This window comes from Ovis aries, chromosome 3 (assembly GCF_016772045.2).
Source record: "Ovis aries strain OAR_USU_Benz2616 breed Rambouillet chromosome 3, ARS-UI_Ramb_v3.0, whole genome shotgun sequence".
In the NCBI taxonomy this organism is placed as follows: Eukaryota; Metazoa; Chordata; class Mammalia; order Artiodactyla; family Bovidae; genus Ovis; species Ovis aries.
Genome location: NC_056056.1, coordinates 33,947,735 through 33,973,700, shown reverse-complemented (window position 1 = coordinate 33,973,700; position 25,966 = coordinate 33,947,735). Strand labels below are relative to the sequence as shown.

Here is a 25,966-nt window from a genome sequence, read left to right as displayed (position 1 = left end):
AATGAGCTCACCCCTCCTGTGCCGGCTTCTTCCAGCTGCCTTCCCATGGACCCAACTCATCACCATCATGAGGCAAATGGATATTTCTACCCCGATCCAGAATTCTTGGAGCCTGTGAAGAAAAACTCATCAGTGTTTGTGGACATGAGTGACTAATGGAACCCAACTTTGCAGAGATGGGCACAGTAGGGTGGGTGAGCCACTGCAAGCTTACCAACTGCTGGACACTAGCTCACATGGGTGAAACAGCTGGGCATTGCGGGAAGCACCGTGCACTAGGAGTGTTGGGCCAAGTGGGCATACTTAGGGGGCTAAAAGAAAGGACTAGGGGTAAACATGACCAACTTCGCCTTGACGGGCACAGTGATCCCATTAACCTGTGTCCTCATTTCAGAGACCTGTTTAAGGGACCAGCAACTGAGAGTGAGTGGGACACAAAGGAGGCCGGGAGGGTATGAAGAAGAGATGGAGGGGGGAATGGGTAGAGCAGTGCCACAACCAAACTTGGGTTCATCCCTCTAGCTGTGTGACTGTGGGCACATCCTTCAATGCTCCAAGCCCCTTTTCCCAGCTGTTAAGTGGCCATCAGCACCACCCACACACCAGCGCTATAAAGCTCTTTTTGTGTCAGGCTCACACACAAATTCATATAAATCTTACAGCAACCCTATGAGGTCATTAAACATTATCATCCCCATTTTATGGTGGAGGAAATTGGGTTGGAATTCAAACGGACTAGACTGGAGTGCCTTGAAAGCAAAGCCTATACCTTATTTTATCCTTCCCAGGGCTTGGGACGCAGAGCGGGCTCATTAAATGTCAGTTGAAGGAAAGCAGGAGGATTGGTCATACGAGATAGTGGTGGGAAAGCATTTCACAAGTGCGAAGTGTTAGCCAAAGGAGCCAGCTGCTAGCGATGGCAAGGAAGGGTCTCAAAAGAGAGTTCCGTGATGGTTGTGAGGGTGTTTGGTGCAAGCCTAGGGGCAGAAGAACACAGCAGGCATTCTTTGGGATGAAAAAAATGACAAGAGGCAGAAGCAAGCAAGGATGGGCTGGGAATGGCACTTGGGGAACTGCTTTGGGGCCAAGAGGTTAGGTGGGGATGAGGAAGCAGCTTGGAGAGCCAGGGTGTGAAGTCACGGAGGGTAGAGCAAGAGGCTCTGGCTTCTGAATGAGACCTGGGGGGCCTGGGGGGCCCTGGAGCCTTCAGAGAATGATTCCAAATAAGTTGGGGGATAGAACCATGATGTGGGGGCTGGCCTTCCTGCTTCTTACCTGTCACAGGCTAAATGGAGGCTAGGAGAACAGTGACAGTGGTGACTTTGGCATGAGGATGCAGTAGGTTAATTACAAGATGCTCACAGAATAGGAAAGGAAGGAGCAGAGCTCGGAAAGGACCAAATGCTGGGTCTCTGGAGGAAAAGGAAATAGAGTGGGGACGACAGTAAGAATGGCAGCCTGGGCAGACAGCAAGCAGAGAGCTGAGGACAGATGGAGCCCAGCTGTCAGGGCACGCCTGTACTTTGTGGAAACACACTAATAAACAGTGATTCACGCCTCTCTCTCCAGGAATCTCTTAGATCAGTCAGAAGAGGGCCACTGATCCAGCCACCCAAGGTAAGGAGGTGGAGGAGCCCAGAGTGTGAGTTTATATTTACTGAGTGCTGATGCTGGCAAAGATTGAAGGCAGAAGGGGAAGAGGGTGACAGAGGATGAGATGGTTGGATGGAATTACCGATTCAATGGGCATGAACTTGGGCAAATTCTGGGAGGTGGTGAGGGACAGGGAAGCCTGGCATGCAGCAGTCCATGGGGTTGCAAAGAGTCAGACGTGACTTGGTGACTGAACAGCAACAATCGTACTATGTGTCAGGGGCTGTGAAGGCTCTTAACACAGGGCATTTAATTAAAACAATGTCATACTTGTCCTTGGAGGTGATAGGCTACCTCCCTAAACAGATTGGAGGGGATGATTAGCCTCGGTGTCACAGTTTCATGGAAAGGAATTGGGGTAGGGGTAAATCTACACCAAAAAATACTAGAATCAAAAGGTGTGGGCCACGCTAATGGGCTAACAGTTTTATTCACTTGTGTGTTGAACTTTTAGGAGACACGGCAAACAAAACACTCTACTCAGACAGTGTCCATTCTACCCACTAAGTCTGGTTTTTATCCTCTTTTCTCCAAACCCACCCCCTGAGTCCAGGCCCTTGTCAGCTACCTGGACAGGACATCACTGTTACCAGGATACTTCTAATTGGTCCCCCAGCCTTCACACTGTTGGTGCACTGAGCTTGCTAAGATGCAAATCACATTACAGGGGCAGGCTTAGCACCTGCTAAATAGTACTGTATTAAAGTGCCAGATGCTGAAACCCAGCCCCCAACCCCACAAGGGCTCACAAGTCTGTAGAGAAAAGAAATTCATAAATGGATAATTTCAATATGAGTTAAGAGGATAGCTGTGTCAGTGTCGGGAGGGGCAGGAAGCACTTAACACTGACTGGGATAAAGGACTGCTTCTCAGAGGATGTGCCCTTGCGGGGAGTCTTGATAGTTAATTAGGAGTTCACCAGCAAGGTGAGGGAGAAGACAAGCATGTGTATTCCAAACAGCAGCAGAGAGGTGCATTTGGGATGGTTTATATATGTGATGTATGAGGATGAAGAAGAGGCAAAGCCTGGATCATCCACCATCTGGTGGGCTATGCCAAGAGGGTGGACCAGATGCTGAGGGCAGCAGGAAGGCTTGCTGATATGGCAAGCAAGGAAGTGACATCATTATATTTGCATTTTATATAAAAAATAAAAGTATAAAATAGAAGAAATATAGAAAGATACTTTTATAAATTTTTTGATAGGTTAAGCTTTTCTTAGTATAATTCAAAGGCAGAGACTATAAAACATAAAATTGATATGGATATGACTAAAATAAAAAAAAACCTGTGTTGCAGCAAAAGATATCATGATAAAGACAAATAAAAGCTGGTTATGCCATGTTTGCAACATATAACCAAGGATACCTATAATACATAAGAGCAGTTATAAATCTTAAGAGAAAGACAAGTATTCCAGTATAAAAAAATAGGCAAAGGATATGAATAGGTAACCCACAGGAGTGGGGGGAATACAGACAGCTAAAAAGCAGATGATGCTCATTTTTATTAATAATCACAGAAATGTGAATTAAAACAATGAAATCACATTTTTCACTTACTATAGTGGCACAAATAAGAGAGAATAATGCCCAGAACAAATGAGAAAAGCATGCACTCAGACAGCAGTTCAAATTGGTACAATTTTACCAGAAGGAAAACTGAACATCTATATGAAAACTTGAAATGTGCATTCCACATCCAAAAACTTCTTCTAAGAAAATAATTGGACCATTGCACAAAAATGTATTATGTGGGCATTTTGTTGCATTGTTTTTATAATAGCAAATATTTTAAGAACAAGCTGAAGGTCTGTCAATATGAGGACTATTTAAATAAATAATGGCATATTCACACAACAGAAGGCTACGCAGCCATTGTAAAGGACTGTGTAGATCTCTAAACACTGACAGGGGAGGTTGTCTATGATCCAGCATTAAGTGAAGAAAAGTAGGTTATAGAACAGGACCATGGCATGTTATTTAATTGTGTATTTACATATAAATGAGATTTCATCACATATAAATATTCATATATATGTACATAAACTCACACATAATGAGTTTTTTGCATAAAACACTATTAACTGCTGCAGTCTTGAAGAAAGAGAATTGTATCAGGACTCAATCTTTTTGTACTATTTGATTATACATTTTTTAAAATAAAAAAAAAAATTAGCTGTGGAATCGATGATAGCCCTGGTCAAGGGGGCGGTAGCACCGGAGGAAGTCTGCGCCAGGGCAGGCAATCTGTGAGCAAGTCAACATCTCTTGTACATTTATTCAACTACCATTCATCAGTACAGTATCTCGTGGCTTATGGGTTTGCTCTGCTCAGATGTCTCACTGGCCCTTCAAATTCATCGCATCTAAAACTCATCACACTCTTGTTGGCACCTGGCTCCTCTCCCAGTGTCTCCCATCTCAGTGAAAGACACCCCATCTCACACCCTGGGACCAAGCCAGCATTAGGGGCAGCATCTTCAGGGAGGTGAGCAGATGGGGGCCACCTCCACAGGCAATAGTGAATGGCCCCCTTCTTTCACTCTTTTCACCTGGGCCCCAGACAAGACAGCATCTTTTCAAATGGCTGCAAAATAGGAGCTGAACACCCTCTCTAACCCAGCCATCTGGCTGCTGCCTTTCTTGAATGAACAGTTGGAGAGAGGGAGTGATGGATTGTTTGGGGTTCAAAAGCTTTTCCTGGTGGCTGAGTCTGAAAAAGTAGAGATACCTTCATTCACTTAAACAAAAAAAGGTAATGAGCTTTTCCTTCAGTCCTTGCTGGGCTGTAGAGCACCTGCTGAGTGACTGCCGACAAAAGGGATGAATAAGTCTATATCTCTGAAAGCAAATAAATGGGAGTAATGGAAGTCTGGTTGTCTGCCCATCTAATTCACCCTGAATGCCAGCATTTCCTCTTTTTCTTGTTCACCTGCTCCTACTAGAAAAGAGGAGGGATTGGAACGGATGATAGATGCCCAATTACCTTTATAAACACAATTTATTCCCTTCTCTCCCTTCCCAGAAGGCTTGGCCAGATTCCCTAGGTTCCCAGTCCCTGGCTACCTCTGGGGACTAAAGACTGGAGCTGAACATGCTAAGGCACCCAGTTAGGACACCTGGCTCGGGACAAACCCTGACTGTGTGCTTCACCTCTTCTGCTGCTGGAGGTCAGAATCCCAGATTCCACATTAGGTACTCAATGCCCTGTGCCCAAGTCTGGCTTGGTCCAGGGCCCGCTATCTCATTCCCAGTAGGTTGGCACATTCATCCTTCTTGTTGCCTATCACCTTCTCTGGGAGTTGGGGCCTGCTCATCTGCATCTGAGGGCCCTCCACCTGTTGGTAGACTCCTGCCACCAGCTGCCTCCTCTCACCACCTATGCCCACACTCTGGTCACTGTGCTCTACCTGCTGTTTTCTGCCATGTGCCTGGGTTCCCTGCCAGTGGTGGCAACTAAGCCAGAGGTAACTTCTGCTCTTATGCTCCAGAGTGCACGTGCCCCAACTAAAGTCTGTGTCCCACAGCAAAGATCCCATGCGCTGCAACTAGAACTCAATGTGGCCAAATAAATGAATAAATTTTTTTTTTAATGAGCAAAAGATTTGAAAAGACACATCACAAAGAAGGTACAGATGGCAAATAAGCACATGAAAAGATGTCAACATCATTGATTATCAGGGAAATGCAAATTAAAACCATAATGAAATATCATTGCCCATTAAAAAGACCAATAATATGAAGGTGTTTATATTATTTGCAACTCTTTGCAACCCATGGACTATACAATTCATGAAATTCTCCAGGTCAGAATACTGGAGTGGGTAGCCTTTCGCTTTTTCAGGGGATCTTCCCAACCCAGGGATCGAACCCAGGTCTCCCACGTTGCAAGCGGATTCTTTGCCAGCTGAGCCACCAAGGAAGCCCAAGAATACTGGAATGGGTAGCCTATCCCTTCTCCAGCAGATCTTTCTGACCCACAGATTGAACCGGGATCTCTTGCATTGCAGGTGGATTCTTTACCAGCTGAGCTATCAGGGAAGTCCATGTTGAAATATCATTGCTCACTATAAAGACCAATAAGTATGAAGGTTAGAATGGATATGGAACAAATGGAACTCTTGTACATTGCTGGTGGAAATCTAAAATGGTGCAGCTCTTTTGGAAAATATTTTGGCCATTTCTTATAAAGTTAACATAGCACTTAGTAAGCCCACTTTGTAGGTAGTTGCCCAAGAGGTATAAAGATATGTGCACACAAAGACTTATCCTTGTAGTAACGTTTTTCATTATAGCCCCAAACTGGAAACAACCCTACTGTCTACTAGGAGGTGAATGGACAAACAAATTGTGAATACACTACTAATTCCAAATAAAACTAACAATAATAATAAAGAAACTAGCTCCCAGAGAATGGAAGAAAATTCTGAATATAAAGATTTGCTACAACTCTGTAATAAAAAGACATAACCCAGTTTAAAAAGGGGGAAAGGAGCTGAACCAATATCTCTCCAAAGAAGATACATGAATGGCTAATAAACACATGAACAGATGTTCATTTAGCCATCAGACTATGCAAACCAAAACTACAGTGCAATACCACTTCACACCAACTAGAATGATTATAATAAAAAAGATAATAAGAAGTGTTGGCAAGGATGTGGAGAGCAATTGGAACCTTCATACACTGCAGTAGAAATGTAAAGTGATGCACTGCTTTAGAAAACAATCTGGTAATTCTTTAAAAAGTTAAAGAATCATCCTACAACCCAGAAACTCCACTCTAAGTTTATACCCAAGAGAAACGAAAAGATATGTCCACACAAAAACTTACACACAAGAATGTATATAGCAGCATTATGTTTACAAATCCATGCAATGGGACATTATTTAGCAATAAAAAGAGAAGAAATATTGATTCATGATACAACATGGATGGACCTTGAAACATCATGCTTAGTGAAAGCAGTATTTGTACTGGAGTACATATAGAAACCACTTGTAATTTATGGGCTGTATGAACACAGGCGATGAGACTGGATTTGAGCTGTGGGCTATCATTTGTGTGCCCCATCTATAGATTTAGTAGGGTTTCTCAGTCTTGGCACAATTGAAATTTTGGGCTGGTTGTTTGTTGTAGGGACTACCATGTGCCTTGTAGGATATTTAGCAGTACTCTTGGCCTTTACCCACTAATGCCAGTGGTACCTGCATAGTTGTGACAACTAAAAATGTCTCCAGACATTGCCATATGGCCCCTAAAGGGGCAAACTCCCCCATGGTAATGAGTGAGTGTGTGAGTGAGTCACTCAGTCATGTCCGACTCATTGTGACCCCATGGACTGCCCCCTGCTTGGCTCCTCTGACCATGGAATTCTCCAGACAAGAATACTGGAATGGGTTGCCATTTCCTTCTCCGCTCCGATGGTAGAGAAACACAGATCTGTGATGATAGCACATCACTGGTTAGGGAGGAGAGGGAAAGGGGATTGAACAGAAAGAGGCACAAGGGGGGACTTGCCTGGTGGACCAGTGATTAGACTCTTTGGTTCCAATGCAGGGGGCATGGGTTCAGTCCCTGGTGTGGAACTAAGAGCCCACATGCCAGGCAGTGTGGCTAAAAAAGTACATAGCATAAGGAAACTTTGGGTGGTAACAGAAATATTCCATATTTCAATTTAGTAGTGATTACTCAGGTACATAAATATGTCTTAAATGAATGTTAAAAATGGTTGTGTCCATTGCATATAAATTACACCTCAGCAAAGTTAACCTAAAAGCATCAAACACATTAAAAAAGAGGACTGCTAAAGGGAACTCAGAAAAAGAAGAGATGTAATTTAGTAGGAATTATATTTAATGCCAAGCTTCCTGGCAGTTCAAGTAACTGGGGAAATGGTTTGGGAGGGAAGGTGAAAACTCTTCTTATTATTGAATAAAAGGGCAGCTCTGATTCACCCACCAGGAAAGGTACTTTGAACCCCCAATAATTTCTTGCTCCCCTCTATCTAATGGAACAGTCAAAAGAAGGCTTCAGTCAGAATGTTTTAGAGAAAGCAGTTCTGTTCTCTATGTAGATAATTCTAGAAGGAATTTATCAGATTACTCTGAGGAAAATAAGCATAGATGTATCTGACTGCAGTTTTGCAGAAGGTGCAGAAATATTTTCCCAATGGCCATTTTTAATATAGAACAAACATCAATAAAAGGCTGGGGAAATACTATTAAATTTTAACTTAGCAATGACATTCTTGGGAGGTTAAAGTGATATAGTCCAATTATAAATTTACATCTGGTGCTCTTACCTACACTAAAAAGAGAATACAAATATATATTGGACATCCTCCAACTGGTAATGGTAAGGAAGATGTCTAAATATTGCTCCTCTAGTTATGTCATTCCATCCCCAGCCATCCCTAAGCCAAGGTCATGCTCCCCACCTCCCTCTCTTCAGCTATTGTTCCAAAATTAAAGAACACTACCCTCACGGCTCAGATGGTAAAGAATCTGCCTGCAATGTGGGAGAGCTGGATTCAATCCCTGAGTTGGGAAGATCCCCTGGAGGAGGGGATGGAAACCCACTTCATTATTGCTGCCTGGAGAATCCCATGGACAGAGGAGCCTGGTGGTCTACAATCCATAGAGTTGAAAAGAGTCGGACATGACTGAGTGACTAACACACCCATAGATTACAATCAGGAAAAAAGCAGGCATGCCTTCTCTGACAACAATTAATGAATGATTTTCAATTTCCTAAAAAATGCAAATAAGATAATTAAATCCTCAAGATAAACATGGAAAAAGAGGTAAACTATGCTATGATTGTGAAACTAGAATCATACAATCTATGTGGCACCCAGGCGGTGCCAGTGGTAAAGAATCTGCCTGCCAATGTACAGGACTCAAGAGATGCAGGTTCGGTCCCTGGGTTGGAAGATCCCCTGGAGAAAGAAATGGCAACCCACTCCAGTATTCTTGCCTGGAGAATCTCATGGACAGAGGAGCTTGGAGAGTTATAGTCCATGGGGTCACAAAGAGTCAGACACAACTGATGTGACTTCATACACGTACTATGATTGTATACCTAGAAAGCCTAAGAAAATTGGTAAGATCACCAATTATAAGGCAAATATAATAAAAGTAAAATATTATTTCCTATGCTAGTAGCCAGCCAGCTAGAAATAGAAATAAGAAAAAATATTGTATTCACAGTAGTGAAAAACACTGGATAACACTTACGCATTAAAAAAAAGACTAAGAATAGTTGAGAAAAGGCAAATCTAAATATAAAGTATCTTATTTGTTTGTATCTATTTTGTTTAGAGGCTGCCCAGTGTTGAGGGTGGGAATCAGAGTAAATACAGATGGGCATGAATTTTTGGGGGGTGATAGAAATTTTCTAAAATTAAATTGCCTAATGAATTGTACACTTAAAATGTGTGAATTTTATTGTATGCAAGTTATATCTCAATATAAATTCACACAAAAAGAGACCAAGAATAAAAAAAACTAAGGCACAGACTCCTATAGAACTTCTCAAAGTATATAAAATAGGATCTAAACAAAATGAGACAAATACATTCTCAGACAGGAAAAGCTAATATTATAAAATGTCAATTCTCTGCAAAGTGATAGAGAAATGTAACAACAGTCCTATCAGAATTCCCAAAGGGTTTATTTTGAAATGGATAATGGAATTGAGGAGAGTCAAAAAATTGTGAAAAGAAACACTATGGGGTAGATAAAGGACTTCACTGGAATAATAAAAGATACTATATGAAATTACTGTAATTAAAGTTGTATGGTATCAGCATATGATGAGACAGATAAGTGGAACAGAGTAAGGTGCTTGGTAGCAGGTTTCAATTAAATCCAACAAAAGAGATATTTCATTTCAGCAGGGGAAAATGATTTACTTGCTAATAGATGGGGCTGGCATCACTGGCTATTTGTCTGGAAGAAAATTAAGCAGGCTCCCTACCTGACAGCATATATCCAAATCTGTAATCCATCTAGTTTTAATTTAAATATAAAATATTAAGCAATTAAAAATATTAAAAGGAAAGCCAGGAAAATACATGTACAGCCTAGTAGCAGGGGAGACCTTTTACATCAATCTAGAAACCAAGAAGCCAAAAAGTCACATTTCTGATTTTATAAAAATTTTTAAATGTGATATTATAGAAAATGATACAATTTGATATAGAAATGATATAGAAATAAAGTCAAAAAAAAAAGAAAGAAAGAAAGTCAATAAGCAGTAAATAGCCTGAGAAAACATGTGGAATGCATGACAGCTATAACTCTTACAAATTGATAAGCAAAATACAACCAAGAGAAAAATAGCCATAGGACACGGATAAGGGACATAGAAGAGCAAATCTAAATAACCAACATAAAAAAAGATGTTCAACCTCGCCAGTAACCAAGGAGGTGTAAATAAAAGCCACAATAAGGCATCATTTCACATTCATTAGAACTGCAAAAAATCCAGGGTGATACCTGATGTTGGCAGGACTTGGGGGCAGAGGGTGCAGGCTGGGAGAGCTTGGACAAACATTGCTGGTAGAAATGTAAATTATTACAGGCTTCTGGGAAACAGTCTGAAAGCCTCTATTAAAATTTTAAAAAGATCTCTGACTCAGCAACTTCACTCACTGGGTTCCATCCATAGAAATAAAAGCACAAGAACGCAAGGAGACATGTACAGAAAGCCCACTGCAGCGTGGCTGGTAGGGTGAAACTAGAAAACCGGAAACAAATTGAATACCCACCAGTGCGGAACGGAGGAAAAGCCTGTGGTACTCTCCAAAGGAAAACTGTGTCTCTACTTACAACACTTCTGACACTAACCACAGGAAGTTAGTGCAGGCTCCCCAGGGTTAGGGCTCAGTCCCATCAGATTGTCCCCAACTGCAGACGCCAGTCCCCTGTCCTGGGTTGTCACCTGTAATTCCGACCATCCAAATATAGATCTGGGGTTCCCACAATGCCCTCCTCAAGCTTGTTAATTTACTAGAACAACTCACAAACCTCAGAGAAACACTTATCTTACAACTAAGTATTTTTGCCTAGAGAATCCCCATGGACAAAGGATCCTTTAGGGCTGCAAGCCCATGAGGTCACAAAGAATCGGATACGACTGAGGGACTAACCACATCACAGCAGAGCACTGGATAAAACTTAGGAACAGCCAAATGGAAGACATGAACAGGGCCAGGTCTAGGGAAGGGACTTGGAGCTCCCATACCCTCTCTGGTGTACCACCCTCCCAGCACCTTAATGCATTCAGTGATATGGAAGTTCTCTAAACTCCTCTGGGTTTTATGGAGGTTCCATTACAAAGGCATGAGTGAATTGGGCATTGGTGATTAACTCAGTCTCCAGCTCCTTTTCCTCTCTCTGGAAGTAGGGTGAGGGCTGAGGGGTGGGACTGAAAGTTCCAGCTATCAATCACCTAGTTGGTTCCCTTGACAACCAGCTCCCAGCTCAGAGTTACCTTATTAGCATAAACTCAGGTAAGGTTGAAAGGGGCTTATTATGAATAACAAGATACCCCTTTCACCCCAATCACTCAGAAAATTAAGAGTTTTATGAACTCTGTGCCAACTAAGAATGACAACCAAATATTCTTATTATATCACAATATCAATTATCCATGCCATAGAATATCATGCAGTTTTCAAAGTTAGATCTATACCAATCGGCTTAAAGGTTTTTCCAAGATGTAATAAGACAAGCTGTATAGATGATATATTTTACCAATAAAAATTATGTATCCATGATATCTACACATATACATAAACATAAAAGGATCCTCTTGTAAAATGAACAAAGGTGAAAAATACCTAGGTATATATATTAATATGGACTTCCCAGGTGGCACTAGTGGTAAAGAGCTTGCTTGCTAATGCAGAAGACCTAAGTCAGGATTTGATCCCTGGGTTGGGAAGATCCCCTGGAGAAGGAAATGGCAACCTGCTTCAGTATTCTTCCCAGAGAATTCCACAGACAGAGGAGCCTGGTGGGCTACAGTCCATAGGGTCACGAAGATTGGACATGACTGAAATGACTCAGCACACAGGCACGTATATGTTTATACACAGTAATGTATAAGGAAGGAAATATGAGTGAAAACACTCGAGTTATCTGAGGGTGAGGAGGTGGTATTTAATTGGAGAAGAGGAAGAGAGAGGAAATGGGGGAGTCTAATTTTTAATAAAGAAAGGAAAAAAATGTCAACAATGAAAACTGAAAAGGGACTTGCCTGGCGGCCCAGAGGTTAAGAACCCGCCTTCCAATGCAGGGGACGTGGGTTCAATCCTTGGCCTAGGAACTAAGATTCCACACGTGGTGGTGGAGGGAGGCGTGGGGTGGTAGGGTGGTGGGGGGCAAAGACTCAGGAAGATAATGACAGAAAAGCAGTGGGTTCATGGGGGCTAAAATGGGTGAAGAAAACAGGGACTAGAAACAGGGATACAGGAGAGCTGTGAATTACTTTCCTATGCTGTTTAACAATTACCATTAACAAAGTGGCTTAAAACTGCCTATTTATTACCTCACTTGCTGTGGGTCAGGAGTCCTAAGCTCTTGGCTTAGAGCCTCACAGGCTACAGTCAAGGAGTTGGACAGGCTGTACTCTCATCTGGAGGCCTGCCAGGGAAGAACGCAATTGCAAGCTCACTCAGGTTGACACAATTCATTTCCTTATGGTCACAGGGTTCTAGCTAGAGGCCACTCAGCTCCCAGAGGCTACATAATTTTTTGCCAAGTGGGCCTTCCCAGCACAGCCACTTACTCATCAAGTCATGTCTCGAGAGCAAGTCTGCTCACAAGATGGGGTCTTAAATCATGTAACAGTCATGGAATGATATCCCCATCATGTTAACTGTGTTCTCGTGGTTAAAAGCAAGTCACAGGAAGAGACCACACCAAGGTGTGAACTCAGGAGTCTGCCTTTACGGTCCTTACAGAGAAAACATGCCCACAGGTAACCCTACACAAGGGAACTAATTCTGTAGGTGGATGAGGCGGTGTCTTTGTCACTAGAGACCAAAGACTGCCAGAAACTGTCTGCACTGACACAGTTCACTGAACTTAAATTCCGCTGGAGGTTCTCCCTCTGTGAAATGATCAAGTGTTGTCTATGGTTCTTTTTAGCTCTAATATCCTATGCTGACACCTGGCCCACTGTGGTGGCGGTGTTTTTCAGTCACTAAGTTGTGCCTGACTCTTTCACAACCCCATGGACTGTAGCCCACCAGGTTCTTTCTGTTCCATGGGATTTTCCAGGCAAGAATACTGGAGTGGGTTGCCACACCCTCCTCCAGGGAATCTTCCCCACCCAGGGATCGAACCTATGACTCCTGCACTGGCAGGCACGTTCTTTACCACTGAGCCACCAGGGAAGCCCATATGTATATATCTGACATGTGTGTTAGTCGCTCAGTCGTGTCTGACTCTTTGCGACCCCATGGACTGCAGCCTGCCAGGCTTCTCTGTCTATGGAATTCTCCAGGCAAGAATACCGGAGTGGATTGCCATTCTCTTCTCCAGAGGAACTTCCAAACCCGGGGATCGAACTCTGATCTCCTGCATTGTAGGGAGGTTCTTTACTGTTTGAGCTACAGGTAAGTCCATACATTTATATACACATACAACTTTACATGGATGGCAACATGCATTTAGTATCGGTCTGCCTGATTTCTTCCTATTCAGTGATATGTACTAGAGGTTGTTCTTTATCAGATCAGAAATTATCTGCCTCAGGACTTTCCTGGTAGTCCAGTGGTTCAGACTCTCCTTTTCCAATACAGGGGACATGGATCTGATCCCTGGTCAGGGAACAAAGATCCCACATATGGAGGGACAAAAAAATTATTTGTAAGGATGAATCATGATGTATTTAGCTAGCTCTCCAATTTTGAGAATTTAGGTCGGGTCTAAGTTGTTTTTTTTTTTTTTTTTGCTAGTACTAATAATGCTGCAACAATATCCTTTCCTGTATTTCATTGTGCACATACACTTGCACATCTTTAGGTTAGGATAAATTCCCAGAAGCGGCATTGCTGGGTTAAAGGGTGTAAGCCGTTCTCGTTTTGATACATGGTGCTGCAAGTCTGCTGGTTTGAGTTGGGCAGGAATCATGATGGTCTCAGCAGCAGCACAGTATGGCTGGCACAAACCATCTGAGCTGCCAGATAGAATCTAGTCTACACCTCCTCACCGAACAGAGGAGGGAACTGAGCCTTTGTGGCTGAACTTCTCGGGTGCTCTCTACTCCCTCTGCACCAGCCATCATATTGTCCAGCCTATTCACTTGACAAGCATGCACTTTGACAAGATTGTTATATATCTTTACAAATCTAAAAGCACCTAACTCGAGCATCCAGAGAATACATTAGCTCCACTGAGTACTTACAATGTGACCCCCAGGCTCCCTGTATATTTTCTCCTGAGTCCTCCTCATAAACCTATGATCTTTAAATCACAATGTAACCGAGGCTTGGGAAGATCAGGTGACTTTGTCTAAGGTCTCTGGTGTCTAGAAAGTAGCAGTCAGGATTCAAACTCCATCTCTCTCCCATGTGCAACCTCCTTCCTGGAAATTGCACTGTTCCTTGCAGGCACTCAGAAAATACGTGAGGGGAAGTTTGAGCCCACCTCCAAAAACAGCTCAGTGCAAAAAGTCCAGTTACTGGGTTATGAGTAAACCTCTCACTTGCTAGGCTGTTCCAACTGTCATTTCTGGGTCCTGGCTATTTGCATTCTACTGGCAGATATTTAGAATTTAACAAAGTATTGGATGCCTCTCACAACTGTTTCATCTCTTTGCAACTTGGTGACCATTTGATTTCTTCCACAATGGCCAACTTTTGGTGCTATCTGCTACTAAAAAATAATACAATTTTATAAAAATTTATTAGTAAAATTGGCTTTACTTGGAGTCCTTTGTATTCCAAATTATTATTATAGGTACTATTTGTAAAATGATTGATTACCTCTACATTTACACAAATTCTTACATTATTCCTACCTTTACACAAATTCTTTGATAAACAACTTGCCAGCTAAGACTAATTAGAAGGCATTCTCTGATCAGGGAATTTTGTGACATGTATTATCCATTTCAAGGAATTAAATGCATTTATGCATTTCTCCTCATGCGAAAACTATCCAGTATTATGACTAAAATTGCATCTCCCACACCACTCCCTTTTTTTTTTTTAAAGAAAATCTTGATTCTCAAAAACATAATATCAGCTGGTTAATAAAAAATCATGTATGTGATGTTTACTATGATATAAACACTACCTAAAAATTTAAAAATTGACCATAATCTAAATATTCATAAGTAAACACTCAAATATAGCACATTTCAATGAAACAGCAGGCAGTCATTGAAAGTTTACATTTCTAAATTAGGCAGAGACACAGAAAAGTTTTTTTCTCATGTCAAATGAAAGAACAAAATACAGTATCCACAATAGTGGATCCATGTTGTGCTTACAACTCTGTAAAAATTATGTTGAGTATATGGATGAGAGTTGGATGAAACAAGCAAACATTTCACTAGCTGTACCAGCAAAATGGTCAATAAGTGGTTTTATAACTGATTAAATATTGGAGGAGCATACATTTTAAAGTGTGAAACTAAGTCCTATATTAAAAGAGATGTGAAAATATCCAAGTGCTTAAGGGACTCAGAGATTAAGCAGTAAATCTATATTTTAGAGCAGTGGATAAATCTGATCTCGCTTGTATGAGGACCAATGAAACATGGCAGGCTACATGGCAAGAGAAAATTCTTTTTTAGGAACAACTTGGGTTGTGAATGACTGTCATAAGAAAAAACCAGGCAAGTTAGGGGTTCATGACCACCTTGTCACACTCCTTTGGTGGCAAAGGTTTCTTACCACCATCCTCTAATTGTACCTAAACTGCTGCCCTTGATCTGCATTGGCCACATTTATCATTGCCATCTCTCCTGGGCCAACAGTGAAGACCGGCTATGGAGAAGAGATGGATTTGCCTGTACCCACAGTCTGGAGGCTACTGTTCATGTCTTTGGGCCTCATCTGTATTGTTTTTCAGTAAGTTGCAGAGGTTCTTTTCCATTACAATCCTATTGTAAAAATAATGTGCTTTGGGAACTATATTCAATATTTTGTAAAAACCCATAAAGGAAAAGAATCTGAAAAAGAATATGTATGTATATTATATATATATATATATATTTTTTTTTCAGATAGAGATATATCTGAATCACTTTACTGTATATCTGAACTAACACAGCATTGTAAGTGAACTATACTGGAATTAAAAAGAGAGAAAAAGTAAATAAATAAGATTAGTGAACAGTGAAAGTGTTAGTTGCTTAGCTGTATCCAACTCTATGCAACCCCATGGACTATAGTCTGCCAGGCTCCTCTGTCCATGAAATTCTCTAGGCAGGAACACTGGAATGGATAGCCATTCCCTACTCCAGAGGATCTTCCTAACCCAGGGATCGAATCCAGGTCTCCTGCATTGCAGAAAGATTCTTTACCACCTGAGTCACCAGAGAAACCCTAAACAAGATTAACATCCCCCCAAATTGTGCAGTTTAAGTCTTTTTAAAAAACCCACAAAAATGGGACATATGCTGTAATTCTTATTCCCAAATAAGAAATCTGAACTTTCTCCTTCCACACCTATAGCCTGTGCTCTGAAACAAGAGAAGCCGCCACAACGGGAAGCCTGAACACAGCAAATAGAGAGTAGCCCCCTCTAGCTTGCCACAACTAGAGAATGAAGACTCAGCACCGCCAAATAGATAAGATACGTAAATAAGTAAAGTTAAAAGAAACACAGAAAAATACCCAAAAATAGTTATAATTAAAAAAAATCTGAACTTTCTGATTCCAAGTTGGTACTCTTTGAGGAATTTTTTAAGTCACCAAAATCACACAATTCAAAATTGCAATTTGACCCAATATAAGAATAGTTAACAGAATAAAAATCGCTTGTTAATCTTGTTCAAATCTGACTGGTCATCTCCCAAATGATCTTTGGACCCACACTGCAACTATAACCTGATTCTCAGCTTTTCCTTAAGAAACAGAAGTAAGGAAGTAGCTGTAGCAAGCCCAAGCACAGCCATTAGTTTTAAGATGTTCATTTCAGCTACCTTGGAGTCAGACATAGCCAGAGTTCTATTTTTCACTGAAGAGTAAGAGTTTAAAACCAATCTCTGATAAGCCACAAAATTATGCCAACATTTAGAGCTCCTAAAAACAGTTTAATCACAGCACTGCATGCCTTGGGATTGACTTTTTTTAAAAAATTTCACCATTAGTCTTACACTTTGGCATGGTCTACTAAAACATAACATATGCATATCCTTGACCTGAATCCTATTCCTAAATATATACCCAAGAGAAACACACGTTTGTTCACCAAAAGATGTGTGCGAGAATAGTCACAATAAAACTATTCACAGTAACATCAAACAAAAACTAGCCAAATATCCATTAACAACATAAGGGATAGTAAATTGTGGTACATTTACACAATGGAATGCTATATAGCAATGAAAATAAGCATATGAAATGCAGCAAATGTAATACTGAGCAAAAGAAGCCACTTTCTGAAAGAGTACCCAGTATATGATTCCATCCGTAAAAAGTTCAAAAACAGGCAAAGCTGATCTATGCTGATAGCGGTTAGAGACCCTGGAGGAAGAGTAGTGACTAGGAGGCGACTGAAGGGCGGGCTTTGGGGTATGTGCTAGTAACCTGTTTCTTGATCAGGTGAGGTTACATGGCCATGTTCAGTTTGTGAAAATTCAGTAAGCTATACACTTATGATTTGTGTATTTTTCTGTATATCTGTTCGGTTCAGTTCAGTTGCTCGGTTGTGTCCGACTCTTTGCGACCCCATGGACTGCAGCACTCCAGGTATATATATCTGTTACACTTTGCTAAAAAGTTTAAAAAATGAAAATACTTTAAAAATACAGGCTCAGCCCCCCAAACTACCATTTTATGTATGTGTGTGGCCCATATATTCGGCAACATGCCAAACTTAAAACATTCTGAGTAACTTCCTTTAAGTTGAGTTTCACATCTGTTGAAAAAGAGCAGTAAAAGAAAAGAAAAGAAAAGAAAAAGAGCAGTAAAGGAACCAAAAAGCAGTAAAGAAAAAAATCGGGGACAACATGTGAATTTTATAACAGAATGAATGTATCGATCCACAAAGACATAAATCTGGTTTAAGTGCTAAAAATGAGAAAGGAGACGACTTCTCCATCAATAGTGGGTCACGCTCTGGGGGATGACAAAGGGAAGGAGCGGACCAGACAAAGGCAGGGAGAATAAAGGCCTGAGAAACTGGAGGGAGCCCCTGGTGAATCTGAAATCAACAAAGGGAATGCCTGTCAGGGGACACTGAATGGACACAAAGGTAGTGTGACTGAGTCCTGGGCACTGCTACTGTGTACAAGACACTTTCACAAGGAGTGGAGACGGTGACAGACCCCAAAATCTTTGCTGAGCCAATGGAAATGGACAGGTGTTGGGACGTGAAGAGTGACATAATACCTAATTCAGAATGCAGATATTCTCCTGTTGTTTTGTTTTGTTTTGTTGGCCAGTCTTGAATGCAGGATCTTAGTTCCCCAACTGAGGATTGAACCTGTGCCTCCTGCTGGTGCCTTCTGCTGGGGAAGTGAGTCTTATCCACTGAGCTGCCAGAGAAGTACCTCCTCTCTTGCCTTGATTCAAGAGAATCTAGAATTTAGTCATTCGTAAAATCTCAAACTCACTTGAGTCAAATGAAATATTATCTATTAAATGCTTGCTGTGAGCAACAATTTGTGCTAGAAGCTACACGGATGAAAAAGAGAGATCCAAATTGTATTTTCAACAAGGTAAGGAGCAGCATTTTGTAGTGGGATAAATAGGCCATTGCTAATTCGTTCAGTTCAGTTCAGTTGCTTAGTTGTGTCCGACTCTTTGTGACCCCATGAATTGCAGCATGCCAGGCCTCCCTGTCCATCACCAACTCCCAGAGTTCACTCAGACTCACGTCCATCGAGTCAGTGATGCCACCCAGCCATCTCATCCTCGGTCGTCCCCTTCTCCTCCTGCCCCCAATCCCTCCCAGCATCAGAGTCTTTTCCAATGAGTCAACTCTTCGCATGAGGTGGCCAAAGTACTGGAGTTATTGCAACTAAGGCTCTTAGCTTGGGGTAGTGTTTGAAAAGCACAGACCCTGTGATAGTTTCTTTGAGTGTGTGTCACCTTGGCTAGGCTACACTAGTCAGTCATTCAGTCAAACACACATCTCTATGTGTTGCTGGGAAGGTATTTTATAGGTATGGTTATGCCAGTTGACTAAGATTTTCCCCATTAATGTAGGTGACCCTCATACAATGTAGTCAAATGTAGCTGAAGGACCTTAAGAGAAAAATCAAGGTTTCCCAGAAGAGGAAGAAATTCTGCTTTAAGACAAACCATTATGGGGTCCTTGCAACATCAGCTCCCACCTGAAAGCTTCTAGCCCACTGGCCTGCCCTACATAAATCAAACTTGCCAGCCCCCACAGTCTCATAAGCCAATCCTTATTAGTTGTTTCTCTGGAGAACCCTAACTCATATAGACTCTGAGCAGAGTCCTTGGGTGCAAAGTTTTTCTCTGTCACTTCTCATTTGCTTCATCTGTAAAATGGAGATAATAACAGTACTGTACTCAACTCATAGGAACTAGAACAACCCCTAGCACAGAGCAAATACTTTGAAAGTTTTTGTTAAACAGGTAATTCTGTGCTGCTAAGTTTATTTCTTAGCTAGAAAACTCGAGATATTTTTATTCCCAACAATTTGCCATCAACCAAACATGATCACTCTTTCCCACACCAAGAACAGAACAGTCTCAGAACAACAGCCGTCTCAACCAGTTATGGATGCCTGATGTTCTTTAGATGATGTAGGAGCAAGAGCAGTTGCCAAGCCAACTCTATACACAGGGAAGTTTTGTTAAAGCTAGGTCAGAGCAGTTCTGGAACATTCCTAACTCTACAAGTCCTCAGCTGCTCAAAACAGCTGCGCTTAAGGAGGCTGACAGTCAACACAGAGCTATTCCTACTATTTACAGAGTGGGACCTTCAGAACAGAGTCCTAATCTTTCTTTCTATTCCCACTATTGATAACCCTATAGCAGTTTACCCTGACCTCTGGGGATGAAAGATTAAACAGGGAATCAAAATGTTTTTAGGGGCACACATTCTGGAGTGAGAGGATGATGATGGTGCTGATGGTGATAACTGATATTTATTGAGCACTTACTAGGGGCCAGATTCTGTTCTCAGGCTATACATATAATATGTTATAGTCATATAAACGAATAGTCATATAAACCTCATTGAACAAATGAAGAAACTGAGTCCTTAAGAGAAAAATTAGTCGTTTAAGGATGGACAGACAGCAAGTGTTGGGGCTGGGACTCAACTTCCAGCTTTCTGGCTCAGAGCCAGGCTCTCCTTCCTGTGTACATTGCTTCTGAGTCTGGATTGTAAGGAGGGAGCCCATGTGGGAGGAGGCAAAAGAACAGCATAGAACTGGGCTGTGATTGATGGGAGAGGGTGAGAGGGTCAGGAGATGCTATGGTTAAGTCCATTTATTTTAGATGGAAGAAATTTCCAAGATTGAAATAGAACAAACCATATAAAATACTCTTTTAAGTATATAATGTGTCTGCTTTTATACATAAACATCAGTGTTCATTAAAGAGTCATACCACAGTATTTGCACCTTTCATTTTCATATAAAAATGTAAGACAAAGTGACCTTGAAATTATTTCCTATTTGTTTGCTAGTAGTACAGGAAAATCAGTTACCTTCTTACTTGTTTACTCTCATTTGATTTCATTTTATACCTGCTTCTCCTTACAGGTTTTCACATTGACAAAGGTTTCCTGTATTATTGCTCTTCTCTAGAAGAAGTGAAGTGAAGTCGCTCAGTCGAGTCCGAGTCTTTGCGACCCCATGGACTGTAACCTACCAGGCTCCTCCATCCATGGAATTTTCCAGGCAAGAATACTGGAGTGGGTTGCCATTTCCTTCTCCAGGGGATCTTCCCCACCCAGGGATTGAACCCGGGTCTCCCGCCTTGCAGGCAAACGCTTTAACCTCTGAGCCACCAGGGAAGCCCGATGAAGCCTAAACAAGTCCTCAAACCTGACTTTGGCCAATTTTACACACTTGCCTTGCTGGGTAACTGCTTCCAGTGGTGGAAACATGCAATGTATTTAGAATACTATTACCCTGACTTAAATCTGAAGAGGCTATGTTGACAACAGCCAAGTGTTCATGTCCCACAAACATCTTTTGTATACCTAGCTGAGGCTCCCAAAGTCAGGGAGATGGGAGTTACGAATGGCACTCTGTGGACTTCTCTGTTGCCAGTGGTTAAGACTCCATGCTTCCGCTAGAGGAGGTGCTGGTTTGACCCCTGGTCAGGATACTAAGATCTCACATGCTGCCCATGTGGGCACTCTAGAATCTAGGGACATAGCGTCCTTTTCTATGGCCACCTGCCTCTCCTATCTGTCTCCCAGGCATTTTCACAGGGCAGGTAGGAGGATACTGCAGAAATGGGCTGGTAATACTAATATTCCTGATCTATGAATTGACTCCCCATGAGGAAAAAATTGGATTGGATGTTCACATAGTGCTCTAAAATAATAGGATTACACCCTTAAGTCCATAAAATTCTTTCAAGAAGAATAAACCAACAAAATACGTCTCACTGGAAGTTTTTTTCATAAGAAAAAGACCTTTAGTACCAGATTTTGGGTGTTCTAATATAGAGATTCTTGCTTTTCACTTACTCTGGGCTCCTCTGTCCGTGGAATTCTCTTGGCAAGAATACTGGAGTGGGTAGCCATTCTCTTCTCCAGGGGATGTTCCCGACCCAGGAATTGAACCCTGGTCTCCCACATTGCTGGAGAAGGCAATGGCACCCCACTCCAGTACTCTTGCCTGGAAAATCCCATGGACAGAGGAGCCTGGTAGGCTGCAGTCCATGGGGTCGCGAAGAGTCGGACACGACTGAGCGACTTCACTTTCACTTTTTACTTTCATGCATCGGAGAAGGAAATGGCAACCCACTCCAGTGTTCTTGCCTGGAAAATCCCAGGGACGGTGGAGGCTGGTCAGCTGCTGTCTATGGGGTCGCACAGAGTTGGACACGACTGAAGCAACTTAGCTCCCACATTGCAGACAGATTCTTTACTGTTTGAGCCACCAGGGATCCAATATAGAGATTCCTGGTTTTCACTTACCCTGGAGATAGACAGGCCTATTATTTTAGTTAAACACATCCAATGAACAACATTCCAGCTAGTCCTTTGTAAATACTGAGAGGCACCTCTACAAAGCATCCTCCTTTAATAAAAGTATCAGGACATAGCCTACTGTTGCTACTGCTGTGTATAGCCCAGGTAGGAAGAATTCACACTGTCAGCTACCATATGTGCTGGGGAATAGCTGACAGTCACATCACAGTCCATCAATCCGAGTAAAATCTTGAGGTTTCAAAGCCAGGTTATGAGAGCCCAAAGGCTCATCAGTCAACTTCAGGCCAAATATGTCACAGCGATTTTTCCTATGATGGTCTGCTCGTCATTGAGCCAAGCTTCTTCCTTCACTCTTGGAATAAAAATGCTTCTGTCTTGCTTTTTGTTTGTTTTGTCTTTTTAAAATGAATGACCATTTAAAAGTATAAGTCTATGCTAAAGAGTCTACCTTTAATATCAACTAAACAATCATCAAAGAAAATCTGTAAAACTGAATGTTGGCTTCTGGCTGTCATCTCACATGTTAAGACGCTGCTAGCCTGGTGTGAAAGACACCAAGCAAGCAAGACTGAATGCAAGCAAAGCTCTGTTGAGTCCTTTTTGTGTTTCCATTTCTGTCCATCTGCTTTCCCATGGGCAAGGAGACGCCTCCTATCACAGAGTTGTCCCTCTCTTAGGTCAGCAGACACTACAAGTGAAATCTGCAAAGGATGGATACACTGGCTTGGGTGTGGTCACCGGCAAAGGGAAGCACTGGTCCCCTAGCTGCCGGCTTTAAGACCAGGAGCTGCACCCACAGCGGGTAATCTCTACGACTGCGTCTCTTCCATTTTGTCAGAAACCGCACCAGCCCTGATTGCTCCCTCTAAGAACGCACAGCGCAGGCGTCCGCCTCTTCAGACAAAGCGGGCTACTCAGGGAGCCCGCTCCGTACCGAGGCGACCTCCACAGGTCTTTCCCCACCCCGACCGTCTCGTTGGTTGGTCAGCAGCAAGGGGCAGGGGGCGGTGCCGCAGCCAGAAGGTACCAAAGCCAGGGGCGGCGTCTGTCTGCGGGTCCCACAGTCTGGGGGGCGGGATGCGCGACTCACATCAGAGAATTACCAGTGGGGTTTGTTGCCCTAACACAAACCCCAAGAGAAGAGCACGTGCCCTTTGATTTCTCCGGGAGGGTTTTCTGCACCAGAAAACTGCACACTCGAGTTCCAGGGGTGCCCTAGCTCCTGGTGCGGAGGACACCAGTGCCGGCTATTGTTCTCCGGGCCTCCCGGGAGGGAAGCGGCCCCCATTTCGCCTCCCTGGCATCACCTGCCGCTGGACCAAGCCTTTCAGCTCTGCGAAGAAAAGGGTGTGCCTGTGGCGCTGCGGATTATCACAAAACCCTAAACGAGTCCCTAAGGGCTGGTGTCAAGCCGGGAGACAAAGCTCCTCACAGGGACAGCCGGCTCGGTCCCCGATCCGCCATCCCGAGTCCGTCGCCCGGTCCAAGAGCCACGCCCAGCCAGCCACAGGACCGCCGGGCCCCTCGCCTGGGCTGAGGGTCTTCGGGCCGAGACCCGCCTCCCCCCACCCCCCAGCTGCCTGCCCCTCCCTTCCCTGGAGACCTCCCTCCCCAGGGAGACCCCTCCCTCTCATCGCGTGGGTCTCCTCCTCCCCAGCGTCTACTCTTCTCTAACCCAGGCAGTCTCCACCCTCCCGCATCCCTCCTCCCCTCCACATCCTTCATCAGCCCCAGCCTCGCCTCGCGCCACCTGCTCCGAGCTCCGACCCTCCCTGCTCAGACCCTTCTCTTTCCTCAAACCTGTTTCCAGTTCCCCGTGCTCCCACCCATCCCTATGTTCGCATCTTTGCTCAAACGGAGGCCTCGCCTCCGCCTCTCCATCTCAGCTCCTCTCCAACTCTGACTCCTGCCTCCTCCCCCGGTCTGGGGCGTCGCCCGCCAAGATCGATGCCCCCGGGAGCGCTCCCGCGCTGGGCTCGGGCGAAGGGACTCCGCTTGGCGCCCGCTCTGGGCTGGGCAGCGAAAGGCGGTCTTTGTGGTTCAGACAGGTGCCTCCAGAGGCGGCCGGCGAATAGTCTACCCGTTAGCCGGACGTGGACGGGCCGCTGGGTCCGGTCCAGACTGGGCAAACTCCAAGCCGGAGGCGAGAGGGACAGAGGGTGTGTGTGTATGCCGGGGGCGTGGGGCGGGCGGGGGGCGGGGGGGAGGCGGGAGGTGATCCGCGCGGGCAGAGGACGGCGCCGATTTAAGGTATTGGGCAGGACGGGCCCACGGCCAGAGAAGCCCCCGCCCAGCCCTCCAGTCATTCACTGCACCTCGACGAGGCTGGGCGTCTACTGTGTCCTAGGAGCGAAACCCTTCCACCAAGCCAGCCTCCTCACCCCAGTTCTTTGCAATCCCACGAGCATCTATTAAACGCCTACTATGAATAAGGTACCGCTCGGCGCTCCGGGAGCTCTGTGGGCTTACAAAGAGGAACCGATTCGGGTCCCAGTTTAGCCCGAAAAGGCTGCCCCGAATTCCAAACCACACCTCCCGCCGCGTTCCCAGCAGCCGGTTCCCTAGGCGCACTCCGACCCCAGCTCTATTGTGCCCCTCCCAGAGAAACAGATTGTGTGAGATGGACGTCCCAGCCCGGGGAGAATAAGCCCACCGCCCGCCCTGCCATCACCCACTCCTCCGGGATGCCGCGGCTGCGGGGTTCTGTCGGTGGGTGGGTTCTCCTCCTGTCTCGCCGCGGCGCCGGCGCTGCGGGTGCTCTGGGCGGCGCGGCTGCACGCGCGCTCGCTCGATAGCCGCCTTGGCGCGCGGGGGCTCCGAAGTCCGAAGCGGCGAGCGGGGGAGGGGACTTGGGTGGGGGCTGGAGGAGGCCTCCGCCAATCATGGGAGCGACAGCTCCTCCCCAGCACTCCCCACCTCGCGCTAGCAGGTTAGGGGGAGGCGGGGACCGGCGGCGCCCTGCATCCTCGGCGGCGCGCGCGGCCACCGCCTGGGGACTACAACTCCCGACAGGCCCTGCCGAGGGGCCAGGGTCCGAGAGGGGAGGAAGGGCGCGGCCCGAGAACCAGCCGACCCCCGGGTGCCATTCTCCGCGTTCCTTCGGATTTCCATGGTGACTCAAGACACTTCACAAAGCCCAGGCGCTTGGACGCGCTGATGCACGGGTCCCCTGGGACGGCTACCGCGTCCCCTCCCCCCACAAGACCCCACCCGAGAGGCTGGAACAATGTCCTCGTCGCCTCTCCTCGGCTGCTGGCTGCTGCCGGCCCTGTCCTTCTCTGCAGGCCGGGCTAAGGCCGCCTGATTACCGCCAAGATCCAATCCTACCCTGGGTGCCCAGCGGAATTGTAGGATGGAGAGGGCGGGATGTAGTTATAGGAAAATGTTCCCATGTACAACGTGATCGGCCACGCGGGGCCACCTCAGTTCGCATCTGTTCCTTCTGGGGCCTCGAACCCGGAGTTCATGCTCTCGGCTACCGCTTCTCCATCCAGGGCTCTCTGGTCCAAGCTGCCCGTCCAGTTTCTTGAAACCTCCTATCAGGGCATGGTGAAGCCTTTGGAAATGTTTTGTAACTCAATTTACCTTCGCTTCACCCTTTTTCTTCAACTTTTGCATACACACATAATCTAACAAAATCAACAAGTCTAAAAAGGGGAGGATCACCAGGCCTTTACCTCCTTCCAAATAGCCTCTCAACCCTTTACCGGTTATCTGTTCTTTCCTGTAGTTGTAATAATAGCTTAGATACAGTTCAGTAATTTGCCTGAACTTAATGCGTTGCTGTTGATACAGTGTTAAAATGCAGCACTGAGTCCTCATTCCAACCTGAGGGAACCCCAAGGGGCTGCTGCAGAAGCACCTCCCCAGGAGGGCCCCTGGGAAGTGGTGAAGATGGGGGAGTTCCCTGACTGTAGCTGCACAACCATGGCCCCAAGAGATGTTTCTCCTGGCAGGATATTTTCAAACAAAAC

At 44.4% G+C, this 25,966-nt stretch overlaps 1 protein-coding gene across 1 annotated transcript in view; it reads right to left on the bottom strand.

The window, feature by feature from the left end:
- DPYSL5 (dihydropyrimidinase like 5) overlaps positions 1–24,794 on the bottom strand; it is an 89,701-nt gene extending 64,907 nt beyond the window's left edge. The window contains exon 1 of the mRNA XM_004005741.5: positions 24,668–24,794. The gene's annotated coding sequence lies outside the window, so the exon portion shown is untranslated. The remainder of the gene's footprint in view (positions 1–24,667) is intronic.
- Positions 24,795–25,966: the final 1,172 nt, after the last annotated feature.